This window comes from Vicugna pacos, chromosome 9 (assembly GCF_048564905.1).
Source record: "Vicugna pacos chromosome 9, VicPac4, whole genome shotgun sequence".
Taxonomy (NCBI): domain Eukaryota; kingdom Metazoa; phylum Chordata; class Mammalia; order Artiodactyla; family Camelidae; genus Vicugna; species Vicugna pacos.
The window spans coordinates 71,847,802-71,865,232 of record NC_132995.1 but is presented as its reverse complement, the minus strand read 5'-3'; the positions used below and the strand labels follow the sequence as shown (position 1 = coordinate 71,865,232).

Genomic DNA, 17,431 nt, shown 5'->3' with positions numbered 1-17,431 from the left:
ACAGTATTCTGGACTTTGGAATGTGTTATTGACAGCAGTATTCTATTTTAATTATCAGGACCAATTATTAGGCATTATTTGTAGAAAAGAAAATTGAATGGCGAAGTCTTTGCTTTGATGGGATTCAGGACATGCTACTCCAAAATACGGCACCTTGGCAGAGTAAGTACCTTAAGCTGAAGGCATTTTTTTAATGGCAGGAGCAGGAAGGTCACACCAATCTCATTCCTCTCACCCTTTTCCTTGAAACATGTGTCTACAACTTTCATATAAAAAGTACCCTTCCTGTACATGAAGGAGGGAAAAATCCTTATCACCAGCGATGGGGAATGGGGGGCCAAGAAATCTGCACAAACAAACCTTGTTAAACTAACCCTTATCTTCCTAGTTATGTCTTTACCACTTAACCACCTCTAGCCTAAACTCTCTTGTCTTGTCAATTCTTCACAAAATTACGGTTTCTTTGTCTAAAAGGTATTGTTGACTGAAAAAAAACTGCACATTCTAAAAGTTGAGAGTTATATTTTATTCAGCAGACTTTCTGAGGACTTCAAGCCTGAGATGCAGCCTCTCAGATCGCTCTGAGGGACTGCTCCAAAGAGGCAGGGAAGGGGCGAGGATATACAGGAGTTTTTGCAACAAAGACCAGGTAGTCAGAACATGAAAAGATTACTTTTAATTAAAGGAAACCAGATATCTCAAGTTGACAAATTTAGTGCTTATCTACGTACGGGAAGATGTGAAATCCGGGCTCATTGAAATCATTCCTTTGCTATGCACCTTAGCCTTCTAGGGCCACTGTCCTTTGCTTCCCATCCTGACTCTTCAGAGGGGCACCGCTAGGGGTGGCTGCAGAGGCTGAGGACAGCCGGCTGGTCTCCATCCCGAGTTCCCTCCAGCTGGCCATTGGGGCAGAGGGAGTGGCTGATGGCTGATGTTTGCAGCGCCGTCCTTTGCTTACTGACACGGCAGGTCGTATTTTTCATTCGCAGTATTACAGCTTCCTGCTCTGGTCACTTTTTTGGGTCTTCATTCCCTTGTCAAGGCTCCCACGTGCATGTAAAAACTCAACAGAGTTTGTATGCTTGTCTCCTTTTAATCTCTGTCAGTTTAATTTTCAGACTCAGCCAGGGACCCTAGAAGGGCCCAGGAAAAGTTTTCCTCCCCTACAAATGGATTTGTCAGCTGGCTCAAACTCAGTTCTGAAAAAGTATATTTTCTTGCCTATTTATCCTTCAGGAGATGGTATGAAATGTAGAATTTCACCATTTAAATTAGTTAGTGAATTACTTTAATCATGATGGTTACTAATTCTGAAAAAGATGTAGTCAAAATCATAACAAAAAAGTAGTGGGCAGATAGAAGTGCTGGATAAAACCATAAAATGAACATTCCTATAGGCTGACCTAGAAATAAAATGATTCCTGGTAGAGACGTTAACATCAAAATATTCCAATCACTTTGATTAAAATACTAATTGAGACTCCGTCATTAACTTGCTGCAGTCGTCTTAGAGATCATTAGACAGTTAGGAGGTATAAACTAGTGGTCAGTTTTCCTTTGAGCCATAATCACATTCTGTCCTCAAGTGTATTTAAAACTGATTAATTAAATAAAAATAATAGTAACAATAAATATAATTTAAGCAGCAATGAATTCAGTCACTTAGATGCTTGTGTGACTGCCAGGATTAGTGAAAGCATCTCCAAATGACAGCTGATTTTTGTACAGTGCTCTACCATGATTGTCTGTGCTTTCTCATATGCAGCAAAATTTAACACTCTTAAGTAACCTACGAAATTAAAGAACATTTTTCAAAGGTGTTTGCTGGGATATCTGGGTATGTACAGGAAGTTCTGTGACCAGATCATCTTGGGAAAACACCAAAGCAATAGCTCCTCCTGGTGATTCACGATGCACTGAAGCATATTAAAGGCTCTGAGATACCCAGTACTAAACCTACCTATCAAAGTTTCTATGACTAATTATCTCACAAACCCATCAGCCTCTGAAACTTTTTCTCTGGTGTTGCCAATTAATCTCCTGTATGACATTAATATTTTATAGAAAATAGATTATGATAAAGAGGAGTTGTCTTTAAATGTTTTGATTGTGTAACCATCCATAAAAGCAAATATATGACCACCCATCTCCAAATAAATCACTTACAAAGATAGAATATTTTCTTACTTTCATACTATATCTCAATGCCTCAGGGACCTTTGAATTCACAGTGGACAGAAGGGCGCTGAAAAAGATCTGTCCGGAGCCCAAAAAGAAGAGGGATCTGTCCGAAGAGAAAGCTTAAAATCTTACAAAGGACAGGAAGTTTGTCCAGAGCAGAGGTAAATTCTAGTGTAGAAGAGTCAGATAATAAATACTTCAGGCTTTGCAGGCAATATGGTCTCTGTCAGAAGTATTTAACCCTGCCACTGTCACATTATCCCTGCAGAAATGATACAAAGGAACTGCCTCTTAATATACCGACTCCACGACGAACCAAACGCAGCGCTAACATCTGTAGCGTTTCATAGCGCTACATACCACTATTTGCATGTTTAGGTGAGGGTAACACAAACATCACAGATCTCCAGAAGCCTTTCATCCGGTAAATGTAAATGTAATAAAACCTCATGGTTCTGGTTACCAAAGGCTGAAGAATGAGTAATTTACACACTGCAGGCCCACAGATGTACAATTTGTGTGATACAACAGCCCCAAGGGGAAGCTACAATCATAAAGTCAAAGGACACAAATAAAATGCTATTATTTCCTCACAAACTTCTTTTGGTTGTGGTTGATTTTTTTCAAAAAGTCATTATTATTATTACTGACTTGCTAGTAGCAAAAATAAAACAGCAGTTACAGACACCACTGTTTAATACTAGTTATAGAGAAGAGAATGTTGAAATTCATTCATTAGCGTATTGATACGTTTCCGCTCCTGTAACAAAATTAAGTTCTACTAACAGTTCACAACTTAGACCACAGCACCATATAATGATCTTACAAATGGACTGCAATGTCTTGGATCAATCTTGTAATGCGAGTAATTTCAAAATAATCTTATTTCTTTTTTGAAATGGTTCTAAATCTAATCTATAAAGAAATGTGGAAGATACCAAGTGCCTGGACCACAGTACGTAAAGTATCTGACGGTTCCCTTAGATAAGACGGAAGACATGAGCTAGGAAAAAATACTTACATAATTGCTTATTCACATGGAAAAGGATTTCTAATATAATACAAAAGGGCTCTACCTTCAGCCAAGTCATGTTCACCAATTTTATAAATAACTGATGGATAGCTATACACAGACCTGAATACAGACTTACAGGGATCATATTTATTAAATGTGCTGATGGCACTGAAGTAGAAGAAAGTACTCCAGGGGACTGAGAGCCCAGATTAAGAGACACAGGTCAAGGTCGATCGCCTGAAATCTACTGCATCCATTCCTGCTGCCTTTTTGGAGAGTGTTTTTGTTTCTGTTTTTGTTTTTGTTGTTTTTTAGCAGTACAGTGAATTGGTTTAAAAGAAGAAAGTCAGACTACCTGAGTTCACATCCTAACTCTTTCATCATACTCGCTGTGCCACCTAAACAAGTCACAGCCTCTTTCCACTTCACTTTCCTCATTTATCAATGGAGACAGAGATGGCATCTTAAGCAGTTATCCTGGGTAAGGTAAAAAAGGCACATGCAAGGTGCCTGGAACAGTGCGTGACACAATGTAAACGTTTATTATAGGCCCATGGTCATCTTCTGTGCGTTAATATTCTTCACCCTTCCCAGAGTTCCAATACGTACAATATAATATTGATGGTCTATCTTATCTTGGAAACTGGTATTGGGTTCCGGGGAGGTTGTGCATGGCTCTGAGTGCGCCTGCACAAAGACACTGGGAGAACTCCGTCTTCAGGAGGCCTTCCAAGTGCTAATTTGCCGAAGCTGCATGTTAGTTGACATAACTGGACCCACAAAATGACTGTAAGATTTCTGAATTAGTGCTGATAACACGCCCTACTGCTTGTTCAGGTAAAGGCAAAGGATCTGAGCTGGAGATTGTGAGTGTTACACCGTGGAAAAAATCTAGGTCATACCTATCCTTTAAAAAAAAAAACTTTGAACAAAGCCCGAGATGCCTACTTCACAGATGCAAGTGTGTACAATGATAAATAAAGCTTCCCCAACTGTAGCAAATTGGACTGTCTCTACCTACAATATACTTTACAGGGAGATTATAAATACCAAGGTGGAGGCCCCAAGACATGGTTAAAAAAAAGAAAAAAGGCAGAGTCAGAAAGGGAGACCAATATGCTAGAGACAGAATCAAATTCCAAAGAGATGTTGATGGGCCAGAGTGATAGACTTAATTTAGCAAAATGACACGTAATGAATAATTGTATTTTGGATCTAATGCTCCAAATACACAAATACAAGCTAGAAAAGGCACAGCTCATCAATTTGAAAACTTAATGAAATACTATGGAACTTTTATTTCAATATGGCTCTGGAAAGAAAATGAGGCTACACACAAAAAATAGTGAACACACTGACAGTCAGTTTGTATTAGAAAAGGGAGGGGACTGTCCTACTCTTTGCAGAGCTGTTCAGAGTACTCTGTCCAGTTTGGGGGGAAAAAACACTTCTGCTAAAACAATGACAACAACAACAATAACAAAAATGGTTAGGAGATTTAACATCATAGTATACGAGGAACAGTTAAAAGAAGTAAGTCCATTCAGCTTAGAGAAGGTAAGACAAGAGCTACATAAAAGCTTCTATCATCTTTCGAAGGACAGTTACATAGAGGAAGCTTAGACTCCTTCTCAAAACACCTTGAGATGGGAAAATCTGCACAATAATTAGAAATGTTTCAGAAGTATTTTAACCGTCCTTTCTAATATCCAAAGCTATTTCAAGAGGCAATCTTGTCTCTAGAGAGTCCCTCTCAACTGAAGTATCTGAGAACCGCGCAGCAGACGCCTCCTGGGTTATCTACTCAGCACTTCTTTTCTGAGAATTGCCTTTTTTCTCCTTCATTCACTTGGTTGCAGGAGCCCAACCCTCAACTTTAGATTGATTTTCAGGAGCAATCATTTTAAAGAGAGTCTAGACATGGTTACAATTTTCAATTACATTCTCTTCCATAGACAAACTGATTTCTTACGTTTGGGATCTTTGAGATATCTCATCATATATTTCTAGCTTGGATTTAAGTTGCTGGCACCAAAATAAATCTAACATGCTTACTGGGAAGGGTGCTAATTGATAACGATGAAACAGGCAGATGACGGCAAGTAAGTCTGTAAATTCCCTTCCGGCTGATATTTCGTATTTGTGTGATTATTTGTTTTTAATAAACATCTATTTTTAAAAGCAGGATTTAGAAGTTTTATCACAAACTCCAACTTTTACCCAAATCTTTATTAGCCCAAGTAGCCCTACAAAGAGAAGAAAATAGGATAAAATGTCCTGAAATCATTAAAATACTGAATTTTTGAGAAACAACTCTTCATTTCCCCTTCCCCATGGCCCGTGGCAGCCACCATTCTGTACTCTGCTTCTATGAGTTTAACTGTTGTAGATAACTCACATAAATGCAATCATGCAATATTTGCCCTCCTGTGACTGGTGCGTCTCACTTAGCATAATGACCTCTAGGTTCATCCATGTTGTTACAAATACAGAGTCTTCTTCTTTTTTTAAGGCTAAATGATATTTCATTGTACACCTATACCATATATACTACACTTTCTTTATCCATTCATCTGTCAATGGACATATGGGTTGTTTCCATATCTTGACTATTGTGGATAATGCTACAATGAACATGGGAGTGCAGATGTCTCTCTGAGATCCTGATTTCAACTATTTCAGATGCAGATCCAGAATTGGGATTGTTGGATCATATAGTAGTTCTACTTTTAATATTTTGAGGAACCTCCATACTGTTTTCACAGCAACTTCACCATTCCACATTTCCATCCACAGTGTACAAGGGTTTCAACTTCTCCACATCCTCACCAACACTTACTATCTTCACTTTTTTAAAAATAGCCAACCTAACATGTGTGAGTTAGTATCTAATTGTGGTTTTAATCTGAATTTCTCTGATTATTAGTAATAATTACAAAGTTTCCATTATGCAAAGTGAGAAAGGTCTAGAGATCTGCTGTACAAAATTGTACTTATAGTTATAATCATATTGCTATAACTTTAAAATTTAAAACTTTAAAAATATGTTGAGGACAAATCTCATGTTAAGTATCCTTACCAAAAAATAAAAATAAAAATCCACAACAGAACGTGAGGAGACTTTTGGAGGTTTAGTACCTTGGTTGCAATGATGGTATTACTCATGGGTGTAAGCATGTGTCCAAACTCACCAAGATGTCAAAATTAAATATGTGCATCTTTTTTTCTGTATCAATTATAGCTCAACAAAGCTTAAAAAAAGATAATGAATTTTTATAAAATATTCTACTGATGAACAACGCAGTTTAGGGAGAAAAACAGGAACATAATTCTTTCATATTCTGAGTATAAATATGGGCATTAATACAATTAAGTGCAAATGCCAATACAGCCTAAGCATATATCCTCTCAATGTTTGGTTACATACATAAAAACACTCCAAAGATACATTGAGAGTTAGGTCTAGATTAGGAGTTCTGACAGACATATTTCAAATTTCTGGGACTATCTTTAATAACTTTTAGATATTTGGTATTCTTTGATTAGTATTTAGGTATTAAGTCAACTATTCTTAAAATAATGTATCGGTTAATATTATTTTTAGTAATTGTATATTAGATTTTTAAATATATTTATTATTTATTTATTTAATAAAAATAGAAGGCAATTGCTTTGTACCAGTTACTACCCATTAAAATTAATAAATAATCCCCAAATGAATGATAAACATATAAGATATGTGTTATTTGTATATAAGTACAAAATATCATGGTGGATATAATGTAGAAAATGCATATAGACATGTAATTTTGGATGAGGCATATATAATTATAACAAATCTCAGATATTATTTTTCTTATATAGAACTCTATAAATCATGAATAAAATGTAAGCCCAATAAAAATTCCTTTGATTGATTTTTGGAGTTATTAAAAAATGATTTTAAATATTTCCTGTAAAAATAAGTAGTGAGAGTAGCTAAGAAAATGTAAAAAGAAGAAAAGGGCAATAATATATATTAGTAAAATTAACAAGTATAATAAAAATCAATAATTTGAATAGTGTGGTTTTGTCACAAGAAGAAACAGAAAGAAAAATGGAGCAAAATAGAAAGCCAGTGTATGTGTGAATATGGTAGACAGCTCGGCTATAATAGTGAATTAATGGGAAAATATGAATTAGTCATCAATTGTCCTAGGACAAATTAAAAATAATTCAGTGAAAATAAGCTAAAAATAAAGATGATTTGCCATACACCAAAATAAACAGTCATCGAATTTTAAAAAATAAAAACAAATGAACAAGAGGAAGTAGAAGAAAATACACATTAATATGTAGCTCAATTTTATATGTTGGGGAAATTTCTAAGTATAAAAGCAATGAAAACAAACAAACAAACAAACAGGACAAACTAGACTTAATAAAAGTTGTAAATATTTATATTTTCAAACCATATAATTATAAAAATACAAATGAAAACCTGGGAAAACATTGCAACATGGCTAGCTGGCTCTTGAGCTATTGGGAGGAAAGGATTAGCAGCTGAGTTGTGGCTTTTCTTCCAGTTTAGGGGTCAGCAAACTTCTTCTGTAAAGAGCCATTTAGTAAATATTTCAGTCGTGGTGGGTTAGTTTCTGTCATAACTACTCTGCAAATGTACCGTGAAAGCCACCACAGACAATATAAACTAATGGGTGTGGTGGTTTTCCAGAGTAAGATTTTATTCATAAAATTAGGCAAGGGGCCAGATCTGGCCAGAGGGCCTTCGTTTGCTGTCCTTTGCCCAAAGACTTGGCCTCTGGCCAAATTCGCCTTTGCAACAATAACTCAGAGAATGTCTACTGCATCCACATTAAATGAGAGTCCTGTTGAGGTTTTGCTCTACTCACTGGAAGGCTGAACCTTGCTGTTGAGTTAGGTCATTAAATAATAATAATAATTCTGTAACTGATGAGATGCCGCTGCATCAGAGGGTGCCTGCCTACCGTGCCCCTGAGGGAGCCACAGACCCAGCAAGGTGAAAACGACTGAAGGTTATTCCAGAGCTGAGGATTTCTCAAACTGAGAATCCTCCCTGGGGCAGCATCTTTTCCAGAAACCGTGCAAGTCCCCAGGGCAGTGATCTGTGGATGCTGGAAACTTTGCCCGAGACTCGTGCCACTTCCACCCTGCTGCGGCTCTGCATGCGGGACAGACCTGTCCCAGATCTTTTTCAAAGCTTAGCAAACCTAATACCGAGTCTCTGAGCTTGATTATCAGTCCAGATCCAAAGACAGTACTGCTGGGGGGGGCGGGTAAAATATGTAAGTGCGATCAGAAAGGGTTTAAAACCATTAAGAAAATGATGACACTTCTAATAGAAAACTAGCCAAGAGATACGAATAAACAGCTGACCAAATAAAAATTCATTTGAAAAATTTAAAAAGGAAAAAATAAAAATGTTTTATCTCATTTGTAATCAAAGAAGTAAATTAAAATGATACTCCATTATATACCTATATGAACGAAAAATACTGCAAACTGTATCAGTAAACAAGGAATGCTGAAGCCATCAAGTCAGCAGCAGCTGCCGCCACCCCCCAGTGAAGACAAGCCTGTGCAGCCCGGCCTCTGCAGCCACTCACAATGGTGCACCCTGAGGGTACACAGAATAAGAAAGGACAGGATACTGGCCCTAGATAGCTAGGTGCTTGTCAAAGGAATGAATTCAATGAGCCCAAATGTTTGTTCCTTCGCATACATGGAAAAGAGCTAAATTCTTTAACTTGAGGTGCCTGGTTTTCTTTAGATAATAAGTAATCCTTTATTGTTCCAACTACACGGTCTTAGTTGTAAAGCTCCAATACATCCTAGCTCCTCCCCTACCCCTTCAGGGCAGTCCCTCAGAGTGACCTGAGAGGCTGTCATCCCGGCTCGAGTCCTCCTGCCAAATAAAACATAACTCTCAACTTTAAGGCTGTACATTTATTTCAGTCGACATTTATCAAATCAGAATTTATTTTAATGATTAAACTATGCATTAGTGAAAGCTTGAGAAAATAGGAAACTTCATAGACTGTTAGTGGAGTTTACACTAGAAAACTTGAAAGAATTTAGCAACAGAAGATGTGATAAAATGTACTTTTTGAAAAATCATCTCATTTCTAGGAATTTACTTCAAATGTGAGTCATAGAAAATCTAAGAGATGTGTATACAGGTAGTATGCATAGTATTGTTTGTAATAGCAAATAAATTAAAAATGGCCTAAATGCCAAATAATTAGTTATTAACCATAAAAATTATAGTCAAACCAAATTGAGCAGCCATTGCTCACTGTCTATCTAGTACCTATTCCTATATATGTTCCTACTTACAGAATCCTGATATCATTTTGGGCACAATGTACCCAAGTTAAGAGTTGCCTCTCTATTCGCTTGCACCTCGAGGAGGCCATTTGACATAGATCTGGTCATTGAGAAGCAATCTGAGAACTTCTGAAAAAGTACTGCTTCCTGATACAGATATTGCGCCTTCCTGCTTTTCCTTTACTTCTTTCTGCCCGAAAAACGTATTTCTCAATAGCAGCATTCAAATGTTAGAAAGCAAGGAGAAATGCCTCAAATTTCTGCAGAGAAATAATTTTTAAGGGAGAAATTTTAAATCAGCGAGAATTCCAAAAATACATCTATTATACACCCTTTCTGAGAAGTTCTCTGGAGGACTGATTTTAGAAAAATAAGAGATCAAATCAAGAAAGGAAGAAAGAGGCATCAGAAAACATGGAGAGTAGAAATTTGAAGATTCAGAAATATGAGTCTAGATTAGAACAGGAGAGGTTAGCTTCTGGAAGATGAATAACCTGACTGAATTTTGGAAACCAGTGTGAAAAAACTACATATGCACGCGCGCGCGTGCACACACACACACACATATATACAGACACACACACACACACACACACACACACATATATATCAAATCAGGTAAAATATATAAGAAAAATTAATACTTATATAAAAATAAAGCTTTTTTTTAAAAGGTGCAATTATTAAATCCATGCAGAACGAACATTTGTAAGACAAAGGAAATATAATCATTGTACGCCACTTGAGTCAACAATGAGCAATATTTATATAGACAATATTTATATAGTATGGTAAATATTAATAATTGAGAATGAAATCCTTAGGAACTATAATAGGAAGTCAACAGGAAATGTCTAAAAATGTAATGTAAGTATATTATTTAAACTCATACTTTTTTAAAAACCTAAAAGAATGCTAAGAATTGAAGTAGTTGCTTTGCAACAGCATGAAAAGAAAATAAAAAGATGGGGCAGCTGAATTTCATAAAAATATTTCTAGTATTATTTGATGCTTAACTTTACATAAATATTACTTTACTAACAGCAAACTTTCATTAAAAAAAAGTTATAGAAAGTAGGCAAAAAGAAAATACGGTCTAAAAATGGCTACGTTAAAGATTACTACCTCCTATGTACAAAAATACCCCTCAAGACGTTAGAGGCAAATGATTCAATAGAAAAACAGTCAATATTTGGCAATTATTCTTCAACAAAGCTTGGGGGTTAGAAAAAAATTGTTAAAGGATGTGCACAGTCATTTCACAGAGGAAGAAAGCTAAATACAAATAATAATGTGAAAAGATGGTCAACTTTACTAGTAGTCAGGGAAATGCATATGAAAACTAGGAGATCCCATTTCTATCTGTAGGATTTTGCAGTAAAGTAGGTAGAAATCCACGAAGAAAACCTCATTTTAAAAGGAGCTGGGAAGCCCTGAAGGGGGAGCTCTCATGCACCACTATTTCCTGCTGCTTGCAGATCCCTGGAGGTGGAAGATTTTCTTCCTGCCCAGCAATAGCCCAACCAATGAGAAATGGCCACACTCAACAAATGAGAAGCCACCATTGCCATAAACTCTTGTTCTCTAACTAACTTTCCTTCAACACTGCCCCTCCTAACTTCCTCATTTACTTTATAAAAGAACGTTCCTCTACTGTGTTCTTTGGACCTATCTATGGTTCAGCCATATTTGGCATGTCCTGAATTGCAATTCCTCTACTATTCCCAAACTTGTTTTGCTGGCTAAACCACTTCCCTTGTTTTAAAGATTGACAGTCAAAAAGTTTAAAAGACTGAAATACAACATTCAGGGCTGGAAGTCATCGTGAGGATGGATGCTCTTACATTATTGGGTGTATAAACTGTTCTAGGGAACTTTTGAAAATTAACCTACAGAATTTCTCAAAACTAAATAATATATATACTTTTAAAACAGCATTTGTCTTTTAGAAATCTAGTGTAGAGAAATAGTAGTCCAGAATACCAAATATGAATACTCCATAGTGACAAAAATTTGCAAAACCCAAACATCCATCAAGAAAAATAGTTAATAAATCATGCTATATTCAATCCATAGTATGAGGATTAGGGAGCTATTTTTTTAAAATGAGTGAATAATACCAAGGAAGTACTTGCCTTCATGGAGCTTACATTCTGCTATGAAAGCTAGACAATAAACAGATAAGTAAAACCACATGTATTAATATAACTATCTTATTAGAGCCTTAGAATCTCAATAAAGTTAAAACAATTTTTTAAAATACAAAAGCCATGGTTCCTTCGATTGTTTCATTTAACTGATACCTGCATTACTACTTATTTTTATATAAGAAATACTTTAAATTAATGGTTCCTCTTAGAAAACTATATAAGCTACATTTCCCCTCTCTCTGTAGATGTATGCTTATTCACACACATAGGTATTTTTAGAAACAAACATACATTCCTAGAGAGAGAAGTAAAGCATTGACAGTGGATTATAAATCATCACTGCACTGAAAGTTTTTAAAATTTTTCATATTGCTTTTCCTAAAGCAGATGCATTATCTTCTCCTCTGGCGGGGGGAGCCAGGGAAAGGAAAAGTCTATCATGTTAAAAGTAATAAAAGAGACATTACATGTCATCTTGACAACAGTTGAAGAAGCACAGGCTGTTGTCGAGAGAATGGTTTAGGGGATGTAGATATATAAAATATAATATATTATATATATATATATATATATATATATATAATCTAGATATAAAGATTTACTGTCAATCAATGAACTATACAGTTACTTAATATGTGGATGTATCCAGTTCTTCCCATTGCATTAAACTGCCTTATTCCGCCTTTAAAGTATTGTTATCCACCTGAACACATATTCAATTACATTTTCCACTAAGGATGAACTGCTAAAATCAATGCACACATCATAGACACTTATATTTTTCTTTCTCCATTAGAGTTTAAGATGGCTACAATTCTATAAGTATTGACTGACATCATTAGATTATTTAGGGTGAAGAACTTGAGGCAAAGATACTGTTTCCATGTGAGTGCTCTAATAGAAAATATACACTTAAATTCCACTGTTTTTTCCTTCAAATAACGGTTGAACCAGATTCAGGTACATATGGCTGAAATTACCAATTTGGATAAATAAAGAATGTGTACAGGCCAGTTTCATTAGTGATAACAAGCAAGACTTTTTATTATTTTACTGGGAATCAAAGACAGCAAATGCAGTTTTCACAATAGGAATAGTGACTAAAAGTCTGCATTTCTGCACTGACTGGGTCCTGAGAACAGGCCAGTCATCCTTGAGCAGAGAGAGTCCCCCACCTTGCTCTGCCTTCACCTATAATTTCCCATTATGGAAGCTAAGATTTTAGTTCTTGCGTAGACCACCTTTCTCTCACACAAACTTACTCTGCTCCAACCTCTCAATGCATCTGAACAGATTTTCAGTTAAATCTGCGGTCAATATTTTTATGTTTGTAACTATGTAAATATAGGTCACTGCAGAACCAAACAGCGGTCTACGGTGCCCTCTCTTTTACTGTGCTGTTCTCGCCTCCCACTCCCACCCAAAGATACATGTTCTTTCTTCATTTACTTGGCTTTTCCTGAATCACAGGCTGCCTTTCCACACACAACAGTAACTCCATAAAATGGCTCGTAATCTAATTTCCTACAAGGGCAAACCTGTCAGATAACCGAACACTTTCATCTGTTTCCTGAAAACTCCTCCCAGAGGCTCCTTCCTGATTGCCGGAACCCAGCTAGCTCTCAGGGTTTACTGCAACCTCTCATCGTGGCATTTTCCTTTGCAATCCTGCCAAAGATTCCTTTGGCTTCAGTCTGCTTTGGCTCCCCTCATTTATTTTCTTATTTTGCTCTAGCATGTTCTGCATGTTCTCCAGCAGCCACCTGAAAAGGAGCTCACGGAAAGTAAATGTACCTGTCTTCTCTTCATATCTGATTTTGGTGTATGTAGAATTCAGTAGTAAAACAATTTCCCTTAAATTTTCGGAGATTGCGCTCTAATTTCCAACGTTGTCTTTTTGGATTGTCCTTTATTGACATGTGACTTGCTTATTTTCTTTCTAGAATCTCCTAGGATCGTCTTCCTAAGCCCATATTCAAAACTATTATGATACTAATAAAAAAATCAATTTTATTTCATTATGCACTGGTGGCAGCCATACTTCTCTTTCTGGGACATTTCTTTGTATTGTGTTTTTGAACATAACACATGCTCTGAACCTCTCTTTGTTTGCTTTGACTTCTCCATGTAGAACCTCTGCTCTCAAAATACTGAGCCTGCTGGGCACATTCTCTGTCTTTCCCACCTTTACTCTCCTATCTTCAATTTTGTCATTTTGTTCTGGTTTGTGGAAGGTGTTCACAGCTTTACCTTCCAACTTTCCCAGTACGTATTTTCTGCTACCATAGTTTTAATTTGCAGTACTTCTATTATTTCTCTGCACTGATTTTCTTTTATTTTTCTGCTGCCTGTATTTACTATGGTAACTATGACTTCATTTTTTTATGTTCGATTGTTACAATATCTGCCTTTTTGGTAGAAAAATTTCTCATCTCTTTTCTGTCTGGCTACTTTTAAGGTTTTCTCTTTGTCTTTGACCTTCTGTAGTTTCATGATGATGAATCTAGGTAGGAGTTTATTCATTTAATTTATTTGAGATTCACCAAGTTTCTTGAATCTATGATTTAGCTCTTTCAACATTTCTGGATATTCCAAGCCATTCTCTCTTTAAATACTGGCTTTTCCCTATTTTGTCTATTTTCTTGAAATGTGACATTTTCTAGTTTGAAACTTCTCACTATATTCTCCATATATTTTAATATTTTGTTCATTTTATCTATAGCCTTCCTTCATACCTGTCTTTCAGTTTACTGTTTTCTCTCCAGCTGCTTAATCAGTTCCTTGAGATTTTTAAAACCTTCACAATCACATATGTTGATTTCTATTTCTACTTGGTTCTTTTTCAAATACATCTCGCCATTTTTCATGCTGCATCTTCAGGAGTACAATTGCCGTTCCTTTGCAAGGTTCTGCAGCTGGAATTGCTTTGAAGCAACTACCTGGCTATCCCAGATGGACAATGACGTTTCAGACTTCCTTAGTTTGCTAAGTAACTTATTAGTTCATTTACCGCCTTCCAATAGTTCGTTGGAATCTTTTGTCTGTTATGTTTAATTTCCTGATATGTTTGTCCTTCTGAGTTTTCATATATACCATACTTTGAAAAAAATTTCCTTAAAGAAATTTTATTGTGGTATTGAAATGGAGTGGAGGCCAGGAGATTAACAGATGTGATTAAACTGTCATGTTTAACAGGAAGTAATACAGTCTATTCAGTGTTAGTGGTTTCTACTATTCATGTATAGTCCCAGTTAACCAGATAATGTTAACAATCAGTAATTTTATAGACACATCATAATGCTATTGTCTGTTCATTGAGTAAGCATTCATTTATAAAATTAGAAAAACATTTCTTTGATAATTTAGAGTTTATGGTTAATAAGAGTAAAGTTGTCATATAAACCATGTAAAATCAAAAAATACAAAACTACTGAAACACATTACTAAATTATTTTAGTCCTTGATTTACATAATTTTAAGTGTTGAATGGAATAATGAAATTGTCACTTTCTCATATAATGCATTACATGTGAAATAATAGATGCTTTTGTGAAACTTCAGTCATCTCAAACTTTATGACAAATTGCTCATGAGTTTCATGATTCTAATGTGTGACTTGAAAAAAATATAGAGTTTAGGCTATCACAATCATGGATTGAGAGTACATAATTTAAATCATCTAACTCAGTACAAGATGTTAATGTTACAATAACTGTTACTCATTTCATTTCCTGATATCCAGAAATATCATATGAATTTAGAGACCTTTAGAGTTAACATTCCTGTATAAAACAGAAAGATATGTCCCTCTCAGTCTTGTCCATATCTATTTCATGTGAATTTAAGATTAATTCAGAATTTCTAACATTCTAAGGACATTATGATATTTTCTTAACTTTTATTCTTTTATTCATTCTATGGATTAACCTCTTAATATTTAGAACACTAATCTGCTAAAAAATCCTAGAACAAAATAAATGTTTTCTTTTTTGTGTGTATGTCTAAATGTATATGCAGAATAGATTTTTCTCTCCATAAAGTACCCATTTTATTATTTTTGCAAAGTTACAAATAGCAGTGGTAAAATACTAATTATTATTTGTTGAGTAAAAAAAAGGAGATTAAATATGTAAAAAGTAAGCAAAAATAAGGGCATGTTGGAGATGCATTCTCTAAGAAACCTTTGTTCTGTATCCTTAGGTCAAATATTTCACATTCTTTCTAAGAAATAAAAAGCTAAAACTTAAATTAATTTTCTTAAACTTATATTTTTATTGAAAAGCCTGAAATTAAAAATAACCAAGTTTAGTAACATAATTCATTATATGAATTTTTAAAAATTATGGTATATCCACACAATGGAAAACTGTACATCAGTAGAAATAAAGTAAGAAAAATAGCTTTATATCTTATTACAGAGTGATTTCTAGAATATCTATTTATATTTAAAAGAAGCCATATGGAGAAACAGAAATTTCATTGAAGGTAATATATAAATGGCAAATAAGTAAATGACAAAATATTCAACCTATCATTAGCCATTAGAGGAACTCAAATTAAAACCACAATGAAATACCATCACACACCTATGAGAATGGCTTAAGGAAGGGACAAGAGACAACAATAAACACTGGTAAGAATTCAGAGAAACTGGACCGATTGTGCTTTGCTCGTGGGACTGTAAAACATTATAGCCACTCTGGAAAACAGCCTGGCAGGTTTTTATATATATATGCATATGCATATATATATATAGATATAAAAACAAAACATACACTTAACCATATGACCCATCAACTGTACTCCTGCATATGTATCATAGAGAAATGAAAAGTATGTCTGCACAAATACAGGCACACAAGTGTTCACAGCAACTTTATCTGTAAAAGCAAAGAACTGGAAAGAATCCAGAAGTCCTTCAACATGTAAATGGCTAAACAAACTGTGGCACGCCCGTACCAAGGGACACTACCCAGTAATGAAAAGGAACTCATCAGCAATTAAGAAAAGAACCAGTTATTGATATACGCAACCAGTTGCTCAAGAAGATTAAGCTGGATTTTAAAAAAAGCCAATTCCCGAACTTTACATACTATGTAAGTCAATTTACATTACACTCTTTCAATGACAAACCTATAAAGATGGAGAACAGATTAGTGGCTGTCACAGCGTAGGTATGCAGGGAGACAGGGGAGCAGCAGATGTGACCATAAAAGGGCAAGGCGAGGTGCTTTTGTGCTGATAGAACTGTTCTATGTTTCGACTCTAGCGGTGGGTACACAAGCCTACACATGTGACTGCACGACATTGAGCTAAATATAAACACAAAGCACAAAGGAGTGAAACTGGGGTATATTCACAGGACTGCGGGGCTGCAGCAATGCCAGTACCTGGTTGTGCTATTACACTACAGTTTTGCAAGATATTACCTTTGGGGGAACTGGGTAAAGGTACATGGGATCTCTCTGTATTACTTCTGATAACTGCATGCGGATCTCCAGTTGTCTCAAAAAAAAAAAAATTACTAACAAAAAAGTAAGGGAGAAAAGAATATATAAAATGCTCAGTTTAACCAAGAAAGGAGACATTAATACATATACTTATATTGAAATCAGTGGAGGAATAAATGACAACATTTTAAAAAAAGAGCTGGTTACCTATGAGACAGAGAGAGTTACGGTGAAAAAACAGAAACACAAGCTTGACTTCTTTGACCGTGTCTTGTACACATATGATT

The 17,431-nt window shown here is 35.5% G+C and overlaps 1 protein-coding gene across 1 annotated transcript in view; it reads right to left on the bottom strand.

Annotated features, from left to right (window-relative positions):
* DPYD (dihydropyrimidine dehydrogenase) overlaps window positions 1-17,431 on the bottom strand; it is a 722,107-nt gene that overhangs the window by 308,129 nt on the left and 396,547 nt on the right. The gene's annotated exons all lie outside the window — the stretch shown is intronic.